A 23,950-nucleotide genomic window follows, 5' to 3' on the forward strand; every position below is an offset into this window, starting at 1 on the left:
GTCACTGAAGAGGCATGTGCTACAAAGCCTGAAAGATGTTGTAAGATGTAGATGATTAGCAGAGAGAGCATTGCCCAATCAAAATGTGACTTGGATTGATACTGCAATAGGGAGACGTCCACAGAAAGATCTGTCTTCTCACCTATTTGGGGGTAAATCACTACACTGTGATATCTGTGCCTTTGCACTGGAGTCATTTTTAATAAAACTAGTTCTAAATAGTTCTGTCTGGGTTGGAGGCATCTCTTCCAAATCCATTTACACCAATTCTGCTCACTCACCACAGTATCCTGGCAACATCTTTTATCTAGGGGAAGTTCGTTTTTTGTACTCAGTATTTTTGGCTTAAAGCAAGACTAAGAGCTGAGTTTCAATTCTCCCTGGCCAGTGCACACTTTGGACAGATGGTGGAAAAATCTACATTGGCCTGATTTCCAGAGGAACCAGCATCTCCTGAGATGGCCAGTCAATGATTAAATAGCACCCTTGATTGTACGTGATGCTTTGCAGCTCACAGAGCTGCTCCTCTGGCGTCAGTGGTTTTCCATTGAGCTTTCATATTACTAGAAGGGAGCCTCTCTAAGGTGCCCATTTCTATGCCCTCTTCCTAGAGCTTCTGATGATGATTGCCTCTTGAGCTCCTTATCTGTAGATTCACCACTTGAATCAATATGGACCTTTGGTTATTCCCTAATTGATATAGTATAGTGACTTCAGCTTGGCATTTACATTATATTAGATAGTACAAGTAGTCTAGTGATGGCCTAAATCCTATGGTTAGGTTATATATCAATACCATTCCATTTTATACAAGGGACTTGAACAGCCACAGATGTTGGTATGTAAATGGGCTCCTGAACTCAGTCTCCCATGGATACTGATAGATGCCATCATAGAATTAGAACATAGACATTTGTGTCCATGGGCTCTAGATGATTCTGACATGTTGTCAGGGTTGAGAAACACTAATTAGCATACTGCTACCTAATGCATGTAATGTCTTCCTCAGGAGGCCCCACTCCTTATTCACAGATGAGGGAACTGAGGCTCAGAGAAGTGATCAGCTCTGATGACATTGCACAGAGCAGGCAGTATAACAGAAATGTGAATCTAGTATTTGGGTTTAAGTCCTGCATTAAATAAACAACATCCAATGTAAAAAAAAAAACAAAAAATTTTCTTTCAGTGGTGATGTACAATTCATAAGGTTATTTTTTCACTGCAATTTTCACTTACCATTATTTTTTTTCTTATCATTCTGGACTGAAGGAAGGATAGCTATTATTGTTATTATTAACATGTTATTTCTCCCACTTCAAAGATGGGGAAACTGAGACCACCAGGAGTAAATGGTTTACACCAACAGCCCTATCCTCTCAAAAGCCTTCAGTGAGCTCACAATTGTGGTGGGTAAAAATCAGCAAATTATTATTTCAGACACACTACTCCAAGTGCTGCTGTGTTAAGTTGCTTAAACCCTCACAGTGATCTCAAAGTGTAGCTATATTATTTTTGTCATGCTACAGCTGAGAGACTCTGTGAATTGTCAAAGGTCACACAGCAAGGGAGTGATATATGGATAGAGACGAAAAATGGGATATTTGTTGTTAACCCCACACTGTATACTTCAGGCAGTTCCACAAGAGCAATCACCGTTCCCTCCTGGGAGTTCTGGGAGTACACAGTCCCACCTGGCCATGGAGAGTGGGGCAGTTGAGAGGACTTTAGGGTCTGAATCCTCTGAATTGCCCCAGGCACCATCTCCCTGATAAGGGCCTCATTCAGCAGCCCCACTGTCCCCGAAGTATCTCTCCTATTGGGTGTGTGGGAATGCAGGAGTGGCCTCTCATCACAGGTGGATATTCCTCAACATTGTTTGGGGTACTACTGTCACCTCAGATTCAGCAGGTCAATATCTTTTCAGGTGGGGCTTAGAAGGTGGGATTTTTACTGCATCCTTAAGGGACCCTTATTCAAGCTGAGCTCAAAGGCCCCAGCTAGAGCTGAAAGAAGGGAGAAGGAAGATGTCATGGATGGCTGTCTCTCCACAGCAAATGCTGCATTTAGGGCTTCAATGGAGGCAGTTGGATGTAGGCTTAATGAAACATTGTCCCCAAGTATTTTCTCCTTCCTTGACCATAGGATTATCATCAAAGGATTTATTCACACATCCTGTTGAAAGACATCACATTCCAACTCAATGAATGGACTTGGCCATACAAAAAGCCTTAGCCAAGGGAATGGTTGTGATGCTATTGGTGTGTCCACCATCAGAAACCTTACGCATGAGGGCATGACTTGCCTTCAGCTTTGCTTTGAGCTTCCACAAAATGTCATAGATAGTGGCTATGCCCTTGGTTTAGATTAATAAATAAGAAGACAAATGGGGCCCCAAAGCATCACAGTCAATGGGTAACTGTCTTGAAGACCTTATGTGAAGTGAGTAAACAGTGACTGCTGTTGTAAGCTACTGAGATCTTACTGTTTGTTTCTATGGCAAAACTGACTAATGCAGGGCAAGAGCAGTAGGAGGGGGACATATGCTTTGCCAGACTGTTTAAACAAGATTATTCCTCAGATGGATCCCTGTGTGTGTGAATACACTGCTTACATAAGCCCAGAACAACCTTATTTTTCCATGAAAATAAATCACTATTGTGTAAAGAACAGCCTCCATTTGTGCACATTTTAATATCTAGAAACAAGCTTGGAAGATGAGGAGAAATTTTACAATTAAACTAAGAAAATTAACTATTGCTTGTCTCACACTTCCTTTATGGTTGCTTTATTATTTGTCTATGGACTTACAGAATTCTTGTATTTGGGGAACTAAAAGGCTTGAGGTATTCTATGGCTAGGCCATATGTAAATACCAGGCCATTTTATACAAGAGACCTGAGCTGTCATGGATTTTGATATTCTAACCCAACCTCTCATGTATACTCATGGGAAAATCAAGACCACAGTTCTCTCACTTCGTATAAGATTTGGTAACTGTCTGACTTTGAGTGTTTGGGTCCTCACCTGTAAGAAGGAAATGATCCTTCTATCAGGCTTGTTTTGAGGTGAAGCCTGTTAACCCAGCATATACCTGGGAAAAGTGCTGATGGGAGAATCTTAGGAGCATTGATGATGGGCTGTGCACACATCTGAGAAAGTTGTTAAGTTCAAAAGAAACAATTCCTGTCAAAAGGCTTTTTTTCTCTCCAAGTCCTGTTTTCTCTTTTGCTTCACTTTGAACTGCGGGCGTTCATTCATGGGAGTAGGAAAATTTCTAATGCTGTAAGAACTTGGAGATCCTTTTTATTCAGTCCACACAATTTATGTTCACTGCACTCTCTTGTAATTAGATGGGGCCACGTGAAAGACTTGTTGACTCTGAAAGTGGGCAGAAATGCTATACTTTCAGTCTAGCACTTAAACACACCGTTTGCCAAACATCTTAAAAGACAAGTGGTATTGTCTATCAAAGGATTCTTATCTGTTTTCTTAATAAATCTGCCATGATGCTCATGCATTACCAACAAGCAGGAGGCTTAACTCTAAATATTCTAAGAGACTTCCCAGGCCAATGAACGTAGAGAGGATTTGTGCCAACATTTACACAGTTGTCCATCATGACAACAGTTTATCAGATCCTGTTAAATCATTTCTTATTTTCTACATTAGAATAGTAACATCACTTCATGTTTAGATGGCATATCATAAGTGGCACGTCTTCTAGACATCCCTCTTTGAAACTACAAAGGAGGGAAAAAATTGAGAAGTCAATACTTGAAAGGATAGTCAAATTTTCCTTATCTCTGCAAACACTCTTGGTAGTTTATCCATAATGATTTTTTTCATTCTTGGCTTGGAAAACATCTTGTTGTTGCATTCCCATGTGTTATAACTCAACTTTAGAGAAATAAATTGATTTTGATATTATAAAACCAATATAATTTGGAAAATAACTTCGTTGTTTGGGTGATTTCTCTTATTTCTACCAATAGCCAAATTTATTTGCAATTTAAAGATGTCTTGGGATGCTTTTCATAGGAGTGCCTCAGCCAAGGGGCTAAGTCTTACTTGTGTTTCTGTTACATACTTTTGAATGCATATTTGAACTGCCTGGACAATCTCATTATAATCCTCAGCTTTTATTTGAGAGTCTGGGTGTATGGGTCAGATGCAAAGGCCCCCAGAGGACTGATACAGGAAGAATAGCAGATCATGTTCAATTTCATATTGCAGCTTTACACAAGTGTTCTCATCTTACCACAGTACTTATGTGCCTGCACAATGGATGAGTACCCAAGCATGACTACCTCTAATAGACAGGCTTCATTTTCCCCCTTCATCCATCCCATGGCTGATGTATTTTAAAAGAGCAAGGATTTTGTGGTTAGACAGAGTGGGGAGTTGTCCATAACTGATTGCTCATTAGATACTTTGCAAAATTTCTCATTAGGCATCTGTATTTCCCTCTGAAGCTCCTTCTCTAAGAGTTGCTGCATCCTCTCTCACATCCTTCTGTGGTCCCAAGATATTCTGTTGTAGCCCCAGCTTCTATGTCTTACTCATCACTATGCCAGGCTGATTTCCAGAAAAACAGTAGTAACATGGAGCATAGCTGTTACTTAGTGTTTTTGTCATGTGACTTGGTAAATTCTTGGTCCCACAAAGATGGTTCTCTTTTCATACAGGAATACAGCTGCTAGGAAAAGTGAGGTCTTTGTACAATTTCAGAAGCAATAAAGACTGGCCTGTGGTGACCCAAGGGAAGCATGGTGTCTTTCACATCCTCAACTCTTAGCTTTACCTTTTCTGGGAAAAATCTTGGGCCTTCCAGAGCTGTATGATATCTTCTTGTCTACACAGCTTGACCTTACTGTGGTAGCATTGACAATGAATTTGCTTATCTATCTCTCTGTACCTCCCTGATCTCATAACTGTCCAATTAGTAAGTTCACTGATAACTCTGTGTGTGTGCTCAATAATGGTTCTGAATAATTGTGCTGAATAAGTGAAGTGTGCTGTGTGTCAGCTATATGTAGTGGGAAAGGATTTGGGGATTTTAAAAGACTTAATCATTGGACTATCTGGTTGAGGCAGTACTGCGTTCTTTATCTTAGGTGTTTTAAAACTTATAATAATGAAAATGTTTGTTTTAATAAAATGTTTACTTTTCATAGTATTTTCACATTATTATTTTTCCATTTTTTCTTAACCCTGGGAGATTTTAAGAAGGTATCATTGTATGTGTGTGAATGCTTTTGACTGGTAGAGGCTGGATGAAACCAACACTTTGTCTTCTGACTATATTAGATACACTTTAAATCAGAATATATATTTCCAGAAATTTATGCCAAATGAGCAGAGGTGTATAGAAACAGTTCTGAATGAAGAGATTTTCTCAAGTGTTGCTATAAAAAGGCAGTCTATGTATATAAAGGATTATTTAATTAGATCATAGCATGGACTTACGACAAATTATTATTTAGTCCTGAAAATGATGTGATAAAAATTTTTGATTATATACTAATAGGAGAAAAATGAAAAGAATTGGAGGCTGGAATTAGATACTGTGTTCTATGCTAATCCTAGCATTTGCATGTGCATATTGAAGACAGACTTTCCATACACATGTACTATTATAGTAGTGGTTGTACATGGAACGATAGTCCTAAAATAAATGATTACTTTTATAACAAAACAAACTATTACTAAAATACACAAATAAAATAAAGTGATTACTTTTGTAACTGAGAAGAAAAAAGTCCCAGTAAAAATGCCAGTATCACAAAAGCAAATGCTAATAAAACTTTTGTGGTTAGTGGCACAAAAGTATAGGATAGAACACAGAAATTAGTCCTAAGTTTGTAACAATATGGCCAGTGATGGCCAGTAGACAATTTGCATGTGTTATCATTGTATGGAGGTCAGCCTGTACCCCTCTCTCGGGCTATCTATGGTAAATGATTTCAACAGCTCTTTTCTCACAGGCTGCTTTTTGTTTTTAGACTTGCTTTGAATTCCTTCCCTATTTCTGTTTGAGTTAAAATACCCATTACTTTCCATTCCCTGTCTGACAAATGACAGACAATGAAAAACAACCCTCCCCTTAAGATCTCAGACAAGAGTTGGGTCAACTTAGAAACTGAGTCCAGTAGGATTCTCTCTGAGAAGCTGGTTTTCTCTGACCTCTCAGCTTTCTGTGAGTTCTTATTACACAAAGCAAGAGGAACTGGGGACTGGAAGTTCGGAGGGTGATAAAGAGGAGAAGAACATAGAAAAAAAACAAGGATGCAGAAAGTTGGAGCATCAGCCTCCTAAATGCCACGACTGGTCCCAAAGTGCCTCTTTTCTCTCCATTTTCTTCACTGTGTACAAGCACATCCTGTCTCTACCTGATCGACTCATTTTTTTTTTTTTTTACCACTCATGTACAAGATGTTCTTTCAAACTCACTTCTTCATTCAAAACATCAGGGTTACTTATCTATCAAGATAATTGTATGTCTCTCCTACTGGCATATATTCACTTTTCCCCCTTTTATCCATTTTGCTCAGCTTTCTTTAGAAGCTGTCTATTAACAGAGAAACTACAGTCCAATTACAGAGGTAATGGGAAGGTCTCCAGTGAGGCTGGGTCTAGCAGGACAGCAATAACCTTCCAAGTGCAGGCCTAGGGATGGCTAATGGAGAGAAGACATAGGGGAGGGATCAAGATTTAGCCATTTTTAGTATACTTTCATAAAACAGCAAGGATGACCCACATAGTGGCTGGAATATCCATCCATCCATCCATCCATCCATCCATCCATCCATTGATGCAACAGGCATGGACAGGCCCTGAGAATGCAATGTTCCTTAACATAAGTAGTAAGAATTAGTCCTGTAGGTGCCAAGGGAGTAAACAGCAGGAGGATATGACTTAGTCCAGTCCTGGAGACTCCACCTTGGAGACAAGAAGTAGAGAGCCCATTGTCCTTCTTTGACATCTTCCTGTCACTCATCACAGAGTCAAGTAGACACTCCTGGCTACATCTCAACGAGTTACTGCTACCTTTGTTTCTGGATAGGGTCCATTTTTGTCTGGCTCCAGAGGATAAGAAAGTATCAGTCTAAGATGATCATGGTAATCTTATTCACATTTTGTTTAGGAATGGTTCAGGAATAGTCATTCTATTGAGTTCTAGCCACTAAGGCATGACAGGAATTTTTTTTTCTGGGAACTGTTGGGAAAGAGTCTGGCTTCTTGGAGAATCATGAGCTGTGAAATAAACCTGGAAATGGTTTTCTTAGGGATTCTTAAGTGAATGTTCCATGCCCAGTTCTTAATCTACTTTTAGCCAGGCATGCTATGGCTTGTAGCTCAAATCATCCTATTTGGGTCATGGGGCTACAGGAGGACACAGGAAGGAGTCTCGGAGTCTATGTTTCTTCAGCCTTGGGAGCAAGTAGAGCTCTCAGAGCAAAGCAGCCCAGCATGGGCCATTTTCCTTAGAAGAATTTTATCCGAGGTTGCTCAGTGGTCTAATGTTCAAGTCTAGTGGCTTAAATATAGGGAAATGTGTTCACTGTGAAGTTATGGAATGTTGCTGCAAAGGGAAGGAAAATATATTGCTGAAGTTATTGCTTCACAGTATTAAAGGTGATCATTTCTATCATTGTCTTCAGTATTGCTTAGTCTATTTAAATATTCTTTTTTTTTTTTTGGCCAGTCCTGGGCCTTGGACTCAGGGCCTGAGCACTGTCCCTGGCTTCTTCCCGCTCAAGGCTAGCACTCGGCCACCTGAGCCACAGCGTCCCTTCTGGTCGTTTTCCATATATGTGGTGCTGGGGAACCTAACCGAGAGCTTCATGTGTAGGAGGCAAGCACTCTTGCCACTAGGCCATATTCCCAGCCCCTCTATTTAAATATTCTTTTCAGTTTTCTGGACAGTGGCTGATTTACCGTAAAATCCTATGAGAAGTAAGGCCCAATGATTACTCTGCATATACTTGTTTATGTGCATAGTGTGCGAAAGAAAAATATAGGATCTGATTTTCTATGTAGTGAAGTCTGTAAATGACTGCTACATATTGTGAGAAGTTCTTTTAAATTTGGGACCAAGTCATAAACATTTGGCCAAAAACTATTGAGAGTTTTAAGTGGACAATGCTGATTCATATTTCTGGATCTTTTTCTAGAAAATGAAAGTCCACTATGGTGTCCAAGTGCCTCCCACTGCAGACTGATTGCTTTGAGAGATAGGAACTCACATCTCTCTCTGTTTATTGCACAGGAAAACATAATCAGTAAGTTAGAACTCCCGAGGCCATTGAGGCTCTGTTGTTGGCTTGAGGCTGGATATGAGTTGAGTCTATATCATGATCTGTAGGGATGTGATCTGTAGACAGAACAGATAGGTGGTTTCTTTCACTTTTTCTGTCTTCACCAGCTACTTTGACTGGAAGAGCTCTGCCTCTTCTGAGCATGGATGTTTTTCTTATGTAAAGTGGAGAAAGGCTTATTGCCCACAGCCAGCTAATGTGAGGATGAGATGAATGATTATTACAAAAGTGCTCCTTTGGATGCAGTGTTCCATAAGCACAAACCACTGTCATCAGTAAGTGGTGACAATTGTTTCTTCACTATCATAAGTAAGGAATGGTAATTGCCTTAGAAACCCTGACGTTCTGATACATCAGTTTGACAATAAACATTTTTTTTAAAAAAGAAACCCTAAAGTTCTCAAAACTCTCTTCATGGAGATTTCATTCCTGCTGGAGAAGATGTTCCTTTTTACACTCAGTGTTTCTGATTAGAAAAGTCCCAAATCCAATTGGACTCAGACTCTCTTTCTCTTCCTCTCTTTATTTCTCTTGCTCTGCAGCACTCTTTTGAACTCAGGGCCTTGCACTTGCTAGGAAACTGTTCTACCTCTTGGACCACAGTCATCCCTAGTTCTTTCATCTTTTTAGTTTTAGTATATGATTTTTTTTACAATTTTTATTTTGCATATGAATATTTCCCTCTTGAACACAAAATGCCCTGTGTTTTATTCATTTTATTCAAAGAACAAATGAATTAGTGGAGTGAGAGAATCAGTTGAATGAGTGAATAGTTCTTAGCTCTTTTGAGACTCCTCAAACTCAAATAGACTCCACTTGAAACTTTGGCTATATGTCTACAATTCTGTTTGATCTTCTATTCTCTTGCAGTTTCTGCTAATGACAAAATATTCTGCTCAATTAAGACACTTTTTTGGTTCAGTGGTGGTTGGATTTTTTTAGAGTCCTAACTTCTGAAAACTAGTGGTCCTCAAATAATGATAGGTAAAAAATTTTAATTTACCTTTTTGACTTTTTTTGATTTGTGGATCAGATGATAAGAATGTAAACTTTCTAAATGATGGAAGTTTTCTTTTCATCGATTTCCAAAGTGATGTGATTTTCTTTTATCTTTCTTCCCAATGGTTTTACCTCTGATGTCACTGTAACTGATTTTGGTACCCTGGGTATTGTATACACGTTTATCAGAAGGAGGGAAAGGAAGGGGAACGTCAAAATGGAGAGACAAAGGTTAAAAGTTGAACCAATGCTACAGCAATACTTATAAAACTATATGCCCATAAACCAACTGTACAACTCAGGGGGTGGAGGGAGGAGAGAGAAAATTGGGGAAGGAGAAGGTAGGAGAGAAGGTAGGATGAGGTAACATGTTTGATGAGAAATGTACTCACTGCCTTACATGTGAAACTGTACATCACTTTGACAATAAATAAATCAATTTAAAAAATCTAGTACTCTTTTTTCAGGTGAGGTTTTGTGATTCCCTGCCCCGGCCCCGCGCCCTCCCCCCCCCCCCCCCGGGCTGTTCCTTGGACTGCAATCCTCCTATCTCTGCCTTCCCAGAAGCTAGGACTATAGATGTGAGCCACCATGCCAAGCCCTCTAAGTAGACTCTTGGATTGGGCCCTCATAGGGGTTGTTTCCCTTTTCTGGGAGCCCACTGGCTTCTGTGTGTGAATGATGCTTGGGGTTCTTTCTTGTTTCATTATTCAGGAGTTGGTCTCTTGCTTCATTATGAGCCCACAAAGCCAGAGGCTAGACGATGGGGAAAATGAGTCCTGGCATTGGCCCTCCATCTTCAGGCGCTAGGTAGTGGGAAGGGCTCACATTTGCTCAGGGTGGGGCACCTGGTGAAGCATGTGACTTGCTTCTGATCCCCTTTTACCTTCCCTTTGGAATTCTGCTCCCTCCTCCCCACGCAGCCTGTAATGTTGGTTTGTTTCTTATTTGCCAGAACTTCCCATTGTCAGGACCAGCTCAGTCCAATAGAACTTACTGTGATGATGGGATTGTTCTAGATTGACCCTCTCTAATAAATTGGTCACTAACCAGTGGAGCTTTTGGGCATTTGAAATGTACTTAACATAGTTTTTGTAACATTAGAAATTTATTTTATGTGGCTGAGGGAGTGAATTTCTCTCTCTCTCTCTCTCTCTCTCTCTCTCTCTCTCTCTCTCTCTCTCAATCTCTGTGGTGTTTGGGTGTGGGGCAGAACCCAAGGCTTCATGCATGCTATGAAAGTTCTCTACCAATCTGCTACATCCTCAGCCCAGTATGCAAGTCTTGACAAATACTGTACCATGGCAAAGCTTAGACTCAGAAGATAGAAACTGTGGGACTCTCGCAGACAAGTACTGTGGGTGAAAAGATCATGGGCCAAAAGCTTTACATTTACTTCAAAGCACACCCAAATGGACATCATATCCTCCCCTGTGCTCTGGGCTGCTTCTAAGCTCCTTCCATCTCCTGCATTCTGAGGAGAAGTAGGTTAGAAGTTTGTGGATGGAAGCCTGGGAAAGAACAAGAGGTGGAAAGCTGGAATGGGAAGAGCCCAGAGAATGCCAGAACTCTTGCAAAAGAATCTGGGGTGCCAGGTGTACAGTGTTTTGCTCTGGAGAGGAAATACCAGGGAGAGACTGTTGGAGAGTGTTCTTTATCAGCAGGACAAGATTGGAAAGTTAGCATTTAAGTCAAAGGGCAGAAACCAGCGTACAGGCCACACGATGGACAGAGTCTTGGGTAGGAATTGCAATTCTACTCTTAATGCTAAACCTCCTTTTAGGGGAGTTTTCTTTGCACAACATTACTGGATGAACGGTGGTTTTTGAATGTTCTCTTTACCCTGAAACTGGTCTGTGTTTCTGCCTCTTGGCTGGTCTTATAACTGCATTCAAGTTCCTGCCTGTAGGGTTTTTTTTTGGGCGGGGGTGGGAGTCACAGATACCCATTGGCATCAGAAACATCTTGGCAAGCTGAATGGCAGGTTGACTAAAGGGTGGAGGATAATGGGTGGATGCCATGGAGGAGTACTGGGAGATGGGCAGGAAGAGCACAGACCAGTCTCATGTTTTGCAATTCACTCCTCAGGCCTTGGTTCCTCACTTGCTAGCACAGGGAAACTTGCTGCCGACCCTTAACCTGTTGGGTAGTGAAAAATGGCCATTTGGGAAGTGGGGAAAAGACTTCTCGTTAAGGTACTGCTGAGAATAAATGTCTTTGTGTTTTAAAATGACACATTTTATAAAGAAGATTGGAGATCTTTGGCACAAGTATGTAGCCAGAGCAGAAGTACTTACAGAAGTGAAAGAGAGAAGGCAAATATCACCAGCACTTTGCAGTGCAGTTCAGACTATACAGTGCTTTCTGGACCTCTTCAGCTTCCTTGAGGAAGGAAGGACTCTCAGAGTTCTCAGCATATCCCTTTTTGTTCTCATGTGTCTTTCCCTCAGTAAGCAACACAGAGCATTTGGCACCAATGAACAGAAGCTCGGAAGAGAGAAGTGCAACAAAATATGGCAAAGTTGATCCAGTAGTTCTGATGTTCCCACATTCTCCAGGGCAGAGATTTTGGGCCACGAGGTCCTATTAATACTCACAGTATTTGGATGATTTATGACATCCTTTCAATTTAGATATTTGATAATATTCGCTATGAATACTTTCAATTTTAGTCCACTTCCATGACAACCCCCCAACCTCCCCCCCCCCAAAAAAAAGGTCCTCTGGGACTCAAACTCATTTAGTGAAATGGTTTTTTCCCCCAAATTTTTTATTATCAAACTGATGTACAGAGAGGTTACAGTTTCATATGCTAGGCATTGTATACATTTCTTGTACTGTTTGTTACCTCCTCCCTCATTCCCCGCTTCCCCCTCCCCCTTTCCCTTTCCTCCCATGAGTTGTTTAGTTCATTTACATCAAACAGTTTTGCAAGCATTGCTTTTGTAGTTGTTTGTCTTTTTTTACCCTGTGTCTCTCGATTTTGGTATTCCCTTTCAATTTCCTAGTTCTAATATCAGTATACACGGTTTCCAACATACTCAGATAAGATACAGAGATAGTGTAGGTACAACCACAGGAAGGGGATACAAGAAGATTATCAATAATAGAAGCTACAGTTACACATAGCACGTTGAAAGTAGTTACAACAGTGATATAACAATCGTTTCCATAACATGGAGTTCATTTCACTCAGCATCATCTTATGTGTTCATAAGGGTATAGCTATTGGGCTCTTGTGATCCTCTGCTGTGACTTGCCTAAACCTGTGCTAATTATTCCCTATAAGGGAGACCATAGAGTCCATGTTTCTTTGGGTCTGGCTCACTTCACTTAGTATAATTTTTTCCAAGTCCTTCCATTTCCTTACGAATGGGGCAATGTCATTCTTTCTGCTAGAGGCATAAAATTCCATTGTGTATATGTACCACATTTTCCTGATCCATTCATCTACTGAGGGGCATCTGGGTTGGTTCCAGATTCTAGCTATGACAAATTGTGCTGCGATGAACATTGTTGTGCTGGTGGTTTTAGTGTGATTTTGTTTGTGGTCTTTTGGATAGATACCCAAAAGTGGGGCTGCTGGGTCATAGGGGAGCTCTATGTTTAGCCTTCTGAGGAATCTCCATACCACTTGCCAGAGTGGCTGAACCAGTTTACATTTCCACCAACAATGAAGTAGGGTTCCCTTTTGGCCACATCCCCTCCAACAATTGTTATTGTTGGTTTTCTTTTTTTTTGGCCAGTCCTGGGCCTTGGACTCAGGGCCTGAGCACTGTCCCTGGCTTCCTTTTTGCTCAAGGCTAGCACTCTGCCACTTGAGCCACAGCGCCACTTCTGGCCGTTTCCTGTATATGTGGTGCTGGGGAATCGAACCCAGGGCCTCATGTATACGAGGCAAGCTCTCTCGCCACTAGGCCATATCCCCAGCCCTGGTTTTCTTGATATAGGACATTCTTACTGGGGTGAGATGGAATCACAATCTTGTTTTGATTTGCAGTGAAATGGTTTTTGATTGAGGTGTTTTATCCCCACCTAAGAGGCCGTGAGCAATATCTGGAGATATTGTTTACACTATTCAAAGTGGAGGATTTGGAGCCGTTAGAGAATCTTAGACAATGGCTGGATATTGTTGGTTTTAAAGGTAGAATTGAGGTGTGCTATTGGGATTTAGTGGGTGCCAGGGGTAGAGATATTGTAAGGATCCAATAACACATGGAACACTTCCCATAACTGAGAATGACTTGATCCAGAACAACTCAGCAGTGCTTCAGAAACTGGCTCAGAGGGAAAGGGCAGACTTGACATTTAAGTGGCAGATGGCTCTCAAAAGGCTGTCACTTTTTCATTATTAGAAGCCTGGTAAAGAAATGTTTGGATCATTTTACCTAGAATTCTCTTTGACCAATAATCTAATCAGAGTCCTCTCTTTATGGTTCTTCACTGCCTTTGAGAGGGAGTGCCTGCTTAAGGTTACACACTATATTGACTTTGAGGGCTTCCAAACCCATCTTTATATCTTACAGTCACAGAGGCAGACCGTGGCTCTTGGTTTTACTATTTGCAAAATGGAGTCCTGACACTTGATGACCTCTTATTTTCAGTCAGTTCTGGCTCTTTAGGGTTTTATTGTTGCTGGTTAGTGGGGAGGATTCGAAGACTGTCATGTATCAATTTCCTCTACAGGCTTGTGGTAGTGGTTTTTAGCTGTGACAGAATTTACATTTAGGAACATTACAAGTAAACACAATCCTTATCTTTCTGATTATGAAAATAATGCAGTCATTGTCAGAATTCTTTCAAGTTCAGAAGCCATACGCAGAAAATAAACATCATCTAATTATGTGACTAGGAGAAATCAATGAGTCATGGCTTTGGGTTTTGCTTGAGAGACAGAGAGAAAGGGATGGACACCAGGTCTCCGGAGCCAGGCTAGCGGTGGGGAGGACTGGTTGGTTAAGGGCTAGCGGGGCTGTGGTGAGGAGGACTGGTTGGTTAAGGACCTGAGGATGCTTGTGTGGACAACGAAGGGGTTGAGATGGCCTTCTCGGTGATGTAGGAAGCTGAGTTTATGCCTTGGTTTGGATAAGATGGACAGTAGGAAGATGTGGCTGAGTGGTTTGGGGATCAAGTGCTACTTACCTTCAGAGTTCAAGTACAAAGCATCCTTAGTGCTTGCTTCCATGAACAGAAGAAATTAGACTGAAAGAAAAGAAAAAGAAAAGCTTTTAGCTCAAACAGGACAAATTGGGAGATGCTGTTTCTGGGTCCCTGTGTATCACTTAGAGTGGCTGAACACCATCACGTCCGTGAAAGGCATGCTGCGGCTCTTGTTTTCTAGAACGTGTTTTTGGCGATTTCTTTGTGAAGTAGTAACAACTGGAAAACTTTGTAAAACTAGTAAAAAAAACAAAAAACCCAAAACCTAGATATCCTTATGGTTGATATTTTCACCACACTTGATTTAGCATCCTCTTTCTTACTTATGCAGACATTTTTGTATTCTTTCCAAATCATCTGAGAATATGTCACAGTTGTGACATCTCTTTTATCCCTAATGATTTCAGCTTATTTTCCTAAGCACAGAACAACTAAAACCAGACAGCTAATATTGTTCCAGTATTGTTGGATCTATAGATTTTCCTCAAGTTCGACAGTCATGTGTCTTGGGATTAAGACTGTATAGAATTTAATCCTGGAGGCTTGGATGATATTTATTGATGAATCTTGACATAGCTACAACTGAATTGGGAATTTGGTTACTCTCAGGTAAAGTGCAACGGTATGATTTTTTCCAATGATTCATAGATGCATTGTCAGGAGAGTGCTTTTGAAATGTGAATGACTTCCTGAGAAAATGTTGTTCACTGGCGAGTGGTACCTCACATGGGACACCTAGCAGCAAGCCAGCTCTCACCTTGTTTCTGTAAGTACTTTTTGGGCTTTTATATTTCATTTTTATTTTTTATTTTCATTTTATATTTATTTTGTATTTCATTTTATTTTTTATATTTATTTTTATTCTATATTTCATTTTTCTATTTCACATGAAATATAAAAGCCCAAAACACTAACCCGAGAAGCCTAGACTCATGGGGAATGAGGAATAACTGTTGGAGTTATGTATCTGCATTCAAACACAGGATTTCATGACTTGAGTGCAAAACAGATCCATATGGCTAAAACTGTCTTTTATGTATGGACAACAATTCCTAATTCAGCGCCTAATCATTTCAATGGAGAAGCTGTCTGAATATGGCTTTGAAGTCATTTCCAAGTCTTCAAACTGCAGCACCCAGAGAATTTATCTCTTGAGAAAGCCTTGAATGTTCTCATGCGACTCAGCTGACAGAGGAGGTGACTGGCAGGAAACTGTGATGTCCTGGCTACTAGAGCTTCCTAGCACTGAGACTGCTCACCATCACTTATCAGTTTGTCAAATCAGTTTGTCAATGTTGGTCGATGCTGTAGCATAATGAATTGGGAGACCAGATGTCTTTGCAATCAAAGCTTACTAAGTGATAAGGGCCATTTGAGTATAAAGATGGTCAGCCATAGGCATTTGGTAATAAGGTGTCAGGTGAAGTGTGAGCTCGTGAAACAGATGCCTGGGGCAGAATTCCTAGAATCTACCATTATTTTTTTTCTCTCCAGAGGGTGTAGTGACACTAAAATTTTCATTTAAAGAACTGAATATTCTAGATTACATTTCAGATTCTTGGAATTACTTCAACTCTCTAATAATGTTCTAGCTTTGCTCAGAACTAGCTCCGTTTCTCTCTGTGATATCCTCTCATAGACAGCCACTCTTTTTTATGTGCATGGTGAGGACTTTGAGGGTTTAGCAGAGGCTAAGAAGGAGGCACAGGACAAGAGCTGCATGGAACACTAGACAGAAATGAAAGGGCTTTGCCAAAGGAGGTCAGAAAGGCAATCGAGTTTTCTGCACTCAGTGAACATGCCTAGTGAGTGCTAGTCCTCCGACTCACATCACTCACTCACCTATTATTTCTTAAACATGATTTAAATGTCCAACATACCACTCAGCCCTGGCCATTTTCTGCCCTGTTCCTGTCATACCTATTGTTAATCTGGTTTTATTTTGTGGATCTGACTCCAGTGTCTCCTTTGTCTTTGTCTTCAAATGGAGATCTCCCCATAGCAGGTAGAGGATGGGAGACAAGCATATCGGACATCTCTTCCTCTCTTATTTGGCTACTTGTGACTTGATTCTAGCAGCAGCTGTGTGTCTTCTGCCTGCTTTCATATCCCCAGTTATCTCTGATCTCTGGTAAAATTCACTTTTCCACTCTTCTTTATGTAGAAGAGTGGAGACAAATTCCCTTATTCTCTCAACCCTATCCACAGGTGTGTAGTAAAAATAAAACAAGAAAACCTGCTGAGACTGGTCTGGGAAAAGGCAAGGATAGGAGAGAAAATGATTGAGGAGTGATTCTGATGCATTGTATACATAAATTGGCATATAAAAAATGAAATCCCTTTATATATCTAATTGATACTAATAAAATAACAAAAAGACAACCCCTCCTTGCTGAGTACACTATTCTTTTTCTACCTGATACTTATTGAGATAGCTCTTAAATAAGTATAGAATTGCTTGTGATTGCTCTGGATAGGCTAGAAAGATATAATATGTTGTATACACTTTGAAACAATGGTATATTCCAATACAGAATGGGAAGACATAGCTTCTGGCAAAAAGAAGAAACTGACATTCAGAGAAGTCTTATAACTGGAAAGTGATAGAGTGAGAAACCTGAACAAAGATCTCTTTGATGATAAGGCAATGGCACAGTCACAACTCTGTCTGGCTTCTCTCATCCATCCAACTACTCATCCATCCAACCATGTACCCATTTGTCCACTCATGCATCTGTCTATCTACCCATTTTTAATTGGTGGCTGTTATTTGCCAGGTACTATTTTGGGCATAGAGAATAGAGTGGTGAATACAAAAATATTAGGCCTTTGCTTCACAGGAACTCACATCCTGGGTGGCATTGATTAGAAGATGAAATATAACAATTTAGAAAAAAGGGCAATATAATGGAAATCTACAACAAGGCCAGGCAGGCCTCATAATGGAGCACATAGTTTTTATTCAGTCAGAACTGTGGATACAGTTCTAAGTGATACATTTACCATTGCTCTTTCTTGTTTACTGATACTAGTTCAAGTTTCATTTTCACCCTTGATAAATTTTCAGATCTACTCAGAAAAACAGATCGGAGCTTCCAAGCATTCTGGCAACAGATATAGATCACCTATGGCCATGCAGAAATGTTTAGCACAGTCCTACAAGGGAAAAGAGCACTGCCTCCCATGAAATACTTGGGGATCACTCTTGGGCAGGCAGAATCTGAACACCATTAGCCTGGAGGTCTGATGCAAGAGATGGAAAGGAAGAAGGTGGAACATCCATTTAGTTATCACACAAATCAAAGAATAATAGTAATGAAAGACAACACTTGATGAAATTCTGTTTTTTTTCTAAACACAGAAACAAGAAGTTCCTAAGTCTTTTCCTAACCCAGATATCAAAACAACAACACTAGGGCTGGGGATATAGCCTAGTGGCAAGAGTGCCTGCCTCGGATACACGAGGCCCTAGGTTCGATTCCCCAGCACCACATATACAGAAAACGGCCAGAAGCGGCGCTGTGGCTCAAGTGGCAGAGTGCTAGCCTTGAGCGGGAAGAAGCCAGGGACAGTGCTCAGGCCCTGAGTCCAAGGCCCAGGACTGGCCAAAAAAAAAAAAAAAAAAAAAAAAAAAAACAACAACAACACTATTTAGAACACTTCAATTACAATATAAGAAGAGTGACCCCTTATAACATAGAAGCAAACTCAACAACTTGCTTGTGTTTCAGAATGGAACTGCTGAGAGTTGAAGGGACCAAAGGGAAATTCCAAAGTCTGGGATTGGTATCGAAAGAGAAGGAGCTAGAAAGAGCACCCAGGATCAAATAGGGTAAAATGAGTTCAGATGTTAAGTCCAATAGGAAAGTGCTAACTAGGAATAGGAAACAGCATCCAAAGGTCAGGGACTGGGTAAACACATCCCAGAGGAGAAAGTAAAGGTATCCAGGGTTTTATTTGTGCCTTCCTGGGTACCAAGTATAAGGGGTGGATGGTCCAGTTAAAGGCACAGGATAGAAAACTGACAAAAAGCAGTAATTACCTTTGCAACTTCAGCATTCCTTTTACAAGTAGATTACTAAGTGGTTATTAGATTAGTAAGTACCGATGGCATCACTATAATCTTATTTTTAAAAATGACTAAAACAGAGTGAAAATAATATATATTGACCACAAGATACTGTCTCTAAAGTACAGTAATTAATGCATCGTTTCATCTAATTTTTAAAAGTACATTTTAAGAACCAAGCTCCTTGCTAGAAAGCTAGTTATAATGATCTAAAAATAGCATTTGGATGGAACCTTCTAAAAGTTATGGTGGGGCTGGGAATATGGCCTAGTGGTAAAGTGCTTGCCTCATATACATGAAGCCTTGGGTTCGATTCCTCAGCACCACATTTAAAGAAAAAAGCTGGAAGTGGTGCTGTGGCTCCAGAGGTAGAGTGCTAGCCTTGAGCAAAAAGAAGCCAGGGACAGTGCTCAGGCCCTGAGTCCACGCCCCAGGACTGGCAACAAAAACAAATAAAAGTTATCATGGCAAGTGAATCCTAGTTGCTCACTCATTCCTTAGTTCATTCACATGTCTATTCAGCTACACTGTAGTCTATAGTAAATAGTCCCATGTAGTCTGGAATGATGTCTGTTGAGTCAATGATAGGGGTTATGACATTACTGAAGTGGAAATTGGTCAGGTCAGGGCTCGAATCAAATTCTTCTATTTTTTTTTAAAGTACACTTCTTTGATATCTGTAGTGACAAGACAGCAAAAACAAAGCAAGGAGAAGTTGAGAGTGGGAGTAATAAGTTTGTTACGTCTCAGGAGCTTCTGAATTATTCTGATTAGCTGAGAACATTGAGAAAAATGTATACAAAAGCACAAGAAGATAGACTCTCTGTGGTAGCCTGTTTTGTGTTGCTATAATAAAATACTACACACTGGATGATTTATAAAGAATAGATGGCTAATTTTTACAGTACTGGAAACTGGCAAGTTCAAGGGTGAGTGTCCTGTCCCTGGCAAGGATTTTCTTCTGGAATCATATATGGTAGAAAGAAGAAGTATAAGATAGCATATCTGTGTGTCTATGTGTTTGTGTGCAACTGTGTTTGTGTGGGGGTATATATGTTGAGAGAGAGAGAGAGAATGAGAAAGGGCAAAAGAAGTTGCAAGCTAGAGAAAACAAGAGAGAAAGGGGGAAGAACTTACTTTTACAACTAACACTTCACTTCTGGGATAATGGTAATTCATCTGTGAGGGCAGAACTCTCAAAGCCTAATTATTTCTTATTAGACTACACCTCCTATTCTCCAAAACAGATACATTGTGAATTAAGTCACAACATATGAGCTTCCAGGGACATATTCAATCTATTGTAACCTCAAACTCGGTTTGGGTTAACTAAAGGCTAATAGGCTTCACTGGACACATAGCTTGCCCATTAATGGGTAGAGCCAGAACACAAAGATCATTCTATAAGGCATAATGACTCTTCAAAGATTATTATTGCCAAAGATGAAGTGGGCCGCTCTGATAAGAAGTATGTTCCTTGTCATTATGGATGTTTATGATGAGGTCATATCGAATCTTAGAGAATTATTGAGCTGGATTGATGCTTCAAGACCAGTAAGGGGACTTTTTTATTCAGAGCTGTTGGGATTCTAAGAGACTTACAATTTAATCTGTAGTTAAAACCTCTGTTCCAGAGTTTAGATATTTCTGAAATAATCTGCCAGGCAATATTCAAGGCTCTTCTTTAGCTACTGGCATCCATTCTAAGCTTCTGCATTTGGCATTTCTAATATCCTACTTTGCTTTTTTTTTTTTTTTTTGAGGCAAGGTCTTGGAATTTAGCCCAGGCTGGCCTTGAACTCACAACCCTCCTAGCTTTGTAACTGCTTGAATTATAGACATAGGAACCATGCCAAGCATATTTCTTTCCCACCCTTTTTTCCTCGCTACAGAGTCCTCCCATTTCAGTTTGAGTACTGGGATTACAGGAGTGTACTGCCATACTGAATTTGACATCTCCCTCATACTAGAAAAACATTCAGGATAGAAACTCCTCAGGAAGCCAGAGTTAAAACCACATTTGGGCCATCAAATTGAAATTCAAGTCCTATTAATCAATAGATCAGTAGTTTGTTTTTCAAGTTTCTAGTTTCATCAGTTGGTGTTCTCTGAGGGTTAATTCCTTTAATTAGAGATGGTACATGGAAGGGAAACATGGAAAGGTTAGAAGTTTTGTTATTGTCATAATCTGCCCAAGTTCAAGTTCACTGTTTAACAGAGCCATATTGGAAACTGGTTATTTCAAATTCTTTGGGGAATGCATGTAAAGTAAATAAGATCTATTACTGCCGTCATAAGGAGAAACAAAGTCCAGGGAGCCTTGCTTCACAGAGAATGTCAGACTTTTGAGCTGATTTTATAAGCAAGAGCTCATCTTAGCAAGATCACCTGAAAGTGAGTGGTGGCGATGAGGGGTTGTTCCAGTCCAGCGGAACACTGTAACATGAATGTAAATGTGAACTGAAGATAACTGGACAAGGATCATCTTGACCAGAGAGACTATGAGTTTGACATAGAAATAAACAATGAGGTGACTAGCAGCAGTCCACCCTTTGTTCTTAGCTCAGAGGCTCTGGGTATAAATACACCTAAGAGACAATTAGAGGCAATTACTAATTAGAGACCCACAGCTAATTTAATATGGGTGGGAAACTAGCCTCAGGAAACCACCCCTAAGGGATAAAAGGAATAGAATACTTGAAGATTTTCTTTTTGTTATCTCTTAAGTTGTCTTTGATGCTGGCTGGATTTGGTAAACAATAGTTTTACCTTAGAAGGGGTTGAGTTGAAATGATATTTGGAAAGTTTTCCATAATTGGCATTTAATTTCCTTCTTTTTAAAAAATGTTTTTGTTATTATAAAGGTGATGCACAGAGAGATTAAGTTATGTAAGTCAGGTAAAGAGTACATTTCTTTTTGGACAAGGTCATCCCTTCCTTCACTCTCCCAGTTTTTCCCTCCCCTTCCCATCCACAAATGGTATAGTTCATTTTCAACATAGTGTTTAGTGAGTACTACTGCTGCATTTGTTCACCCAAGATTTTTTTTAACAAATAGTAATTCTCAGAGGTTAGGGGTGCAACTCAGTGGTAGAGCAAATGCTCTTCCACACCATGTGTGAGGCCCTGGGTTTCAAGCCTCTGAACCAGGAAAAAGTAAAATCTACTTCAAACGAAAAGTAATCCCCAACTGATTGCAATATTAAGAACATTCTTAAAATGTTACCTCTGCCTTGCTCCCTAAATTCTCATTAGGGGGGCTTGTGGAAAGTATTTTTAAGCATTGAAAGTCACTAATACCGTAAGTGGAGAAAGAACACTCTCTTCTAATTAAAATAGCAGATCGTTATGTTCATAGTGATCTGGGCAGAGAACATCATTTTATTCAGGAATATAAGAGCATAAACATTTTCTGGTCCAAGGTTTAGGATTATTCAGGATTAGTAGCCAAAATGATTCCTTCTTTACAATGTGTAATCAGAGGGGCTGTTGAGAGAAGAATGTTCGCTGCAAGATCTGTTTTTGTTTTCCTGTTACTTGAGCTCCTTTGGGGACTATCTAAATGTCATTTGTCCCTGGCCCTTGAACTGTTTTCTCCCTCTTGGGGCAACACAGCTAATGACCCTTTTGGAGCAGTAAATTAGTAACATGTGGTCAGTGTGGACTTCTGTTTTTCAGGAGAGTTGCTTCCTTCCTTTCCTCTCTGACATGGCCTTTTGAAGGGGTACTAACAGTACTCTTTGCTTGCTGTTTTATTTTCAAGGCTAATTAAGCAAAAAAGTACCCTTGGTGGGTGGTCTAGACAACATTTTAAGCCATTAAGTTTAGAACTGAAATCTGAACATGAACACAGCTAATGAAATTGAGTCAATGTACCAGGTGTTTTTGGTTCTTTTTGGTTCCTCATACTCCAATGGTCTAGGTCCCCAGAGCTGTGAGGAGGATATAGCAGTGAACCAGATACTTTGCTGAATTTTAAGGGCTTTTGGAACCTCAAATTTGTTTCAAGTGCTTTCTTTTGTTTTCATTTCAGTTTGTCCACATGTATTTTGATGACATTACCTCCCAAAGCAGTTTCATGTATGAGTGGTGAGCATGATGGGTGTTGCCACCTTTGCATGCACTTCCTGCCTAGGAATTCCAGTCCTGTTGCCTGTTCTTTTCATGGAACTTCATTTATAATGAGCCAGAAGGGTGAGAAGGGAAAAATGGCATATCCACACAAGCAGGAGCAGCGTGTGTTCAGCAGACCATAGAAGACAGCTGCAGTGCCTGGTCTTACATAAACTCAGTGAATCTGTCAGCTGAGAACATGGACTGCTGCCATTTTCTGTGTGTGCCATCAAAACTAAACACACCAGAAGCAACAAAAACTTATGTTCGCCTTTAAGTTACTTTGTTAGAAGGGAAGAGTGAAGAGTCTTAAAAACAGTGAACTTATTAATACAGTTGAAATAACAAATGTAACTATTATGACCTTAATTATCCTATTTTGAAAACATTTACTCTCCACAAGTTTAAATAGAAATATTATTTTGCTATCAATTCTAAGTACCTTCAAGATTTTAAAGACTAAGAACAAAAGACCTCACAGAAGATCATAAATAGTATGAGAATTCTATGCATGTGAAATGTCCAGAAAGTCTTATCCACAGAGACAGGACAAAGATTACTTCCAGATTAGCACGGATTCTTTCATAAAGAGGAATGGGGAGCGATGGGGAACTGAGAAGTGACTTCCAATGTATACTGCTTCAAGTGGTCATATGTCTTAAAATTAGATTATGATAAGTGGTATAAGTCTGTAGAAATACATTGAAATCTACAGACATATACTTTAAACAGAATAACTTGAAACAAATTATTTCACAATGTAAATGTCTTTAAAATTGCCAGTCTATAATATGTATATAGGAAAACATCACAACAAGCCTCATTATTTTGTACTATTAATATTGGCTAGTAAGAAAGAGGAAAAACCCAGTCTGTTATTTTCTCTGCTCATTTACAGAAATGATAACACCTATCTGTTTAGATTCAACAGCTTTTTTCTGAACAGAAATGATGAACAAGTGTTATTTTATCCATCCATAGCTTTTGATAATTAACTCACCATTCCCTTCTCACTTTTTAACCTCTTCATCGAGTTGTGGACAGATGTAAGGTTGGACTTCTAGAGATAATTTTCTCTCCACTTATCAGTAAAACTCATAAACCACTCCAGTTCTGCCTCAATTTTTGATTGCTTCCTTATATTGTTTAATTTTTCTTCCAAAAACCTTGTTGGTGAAGACCTAGTGTTCCAAATCAGAGCTTAACTAACTCAGAGCATGGCCTTCTGTCTCTGTAGCTTGACTGCAAAGGGAACCAGAATCATTTGTGAATAAATAAAGGCAGAAGCTGG

The 23,950-nt window shown here is 39.9% G+C and overlaps 1 protein-coding gene and 1 long non-coding RNA gene across 4 annotated transcripts in view; one reads left to right on the plus strand and one right to left on the minus strand.

The window, feature by feature from the left end:
• Positions 1 to 23,950, minus strand: part of Prlr (prolactin receptor) — a 70,270-nt gene that overhangs the window by 32,802 nt on the left and 13,518 nt on the right. For 2 of the 3 annotated variants that reach the window (XM_048368362.1, XM_048368363.1), the window contains one exon: positions 14,460 to 14,519. The gene's annotated coding sequence lies outside the window, so the exon portion shown is untranslated. Of the gene's footprint in view, positions 1 to 14,459; positions 14,520 to 19,454; positions 19,629 to 23,950 lie in introns of those variants that run through there. The other variant, XM_048368364.1, reaches the window with a different exon arrangement.
• On the plus strand, positions 672 to 21,478 carry LOC125367684. Its single transcript, XR_007214124.1, has 3 exons — positions 672 to 682; positions 13,466 to 13,472; positions 20,439 to 21,478. It is a non-coding gene; the product is annotated as an uncharacterized LOC125367684 (long non-coding RNA).

Source organism: Perognathus longimembris, chromosome 19 (assembly GCF_023159225.1).
Source record: "Perognathus longimembris pacificus isolate PPM17 chromosome 19, ASM2315922v1, whole genome shotgun sequence".
In the NCBI taxonomy this organism is placed as follows: domain Eukaryota; kingdom Metazoa; phylum Chordata; class Mammalia; order Rodentia; family Heteromyidae; genus Perognathus; species Perognathus longimembris.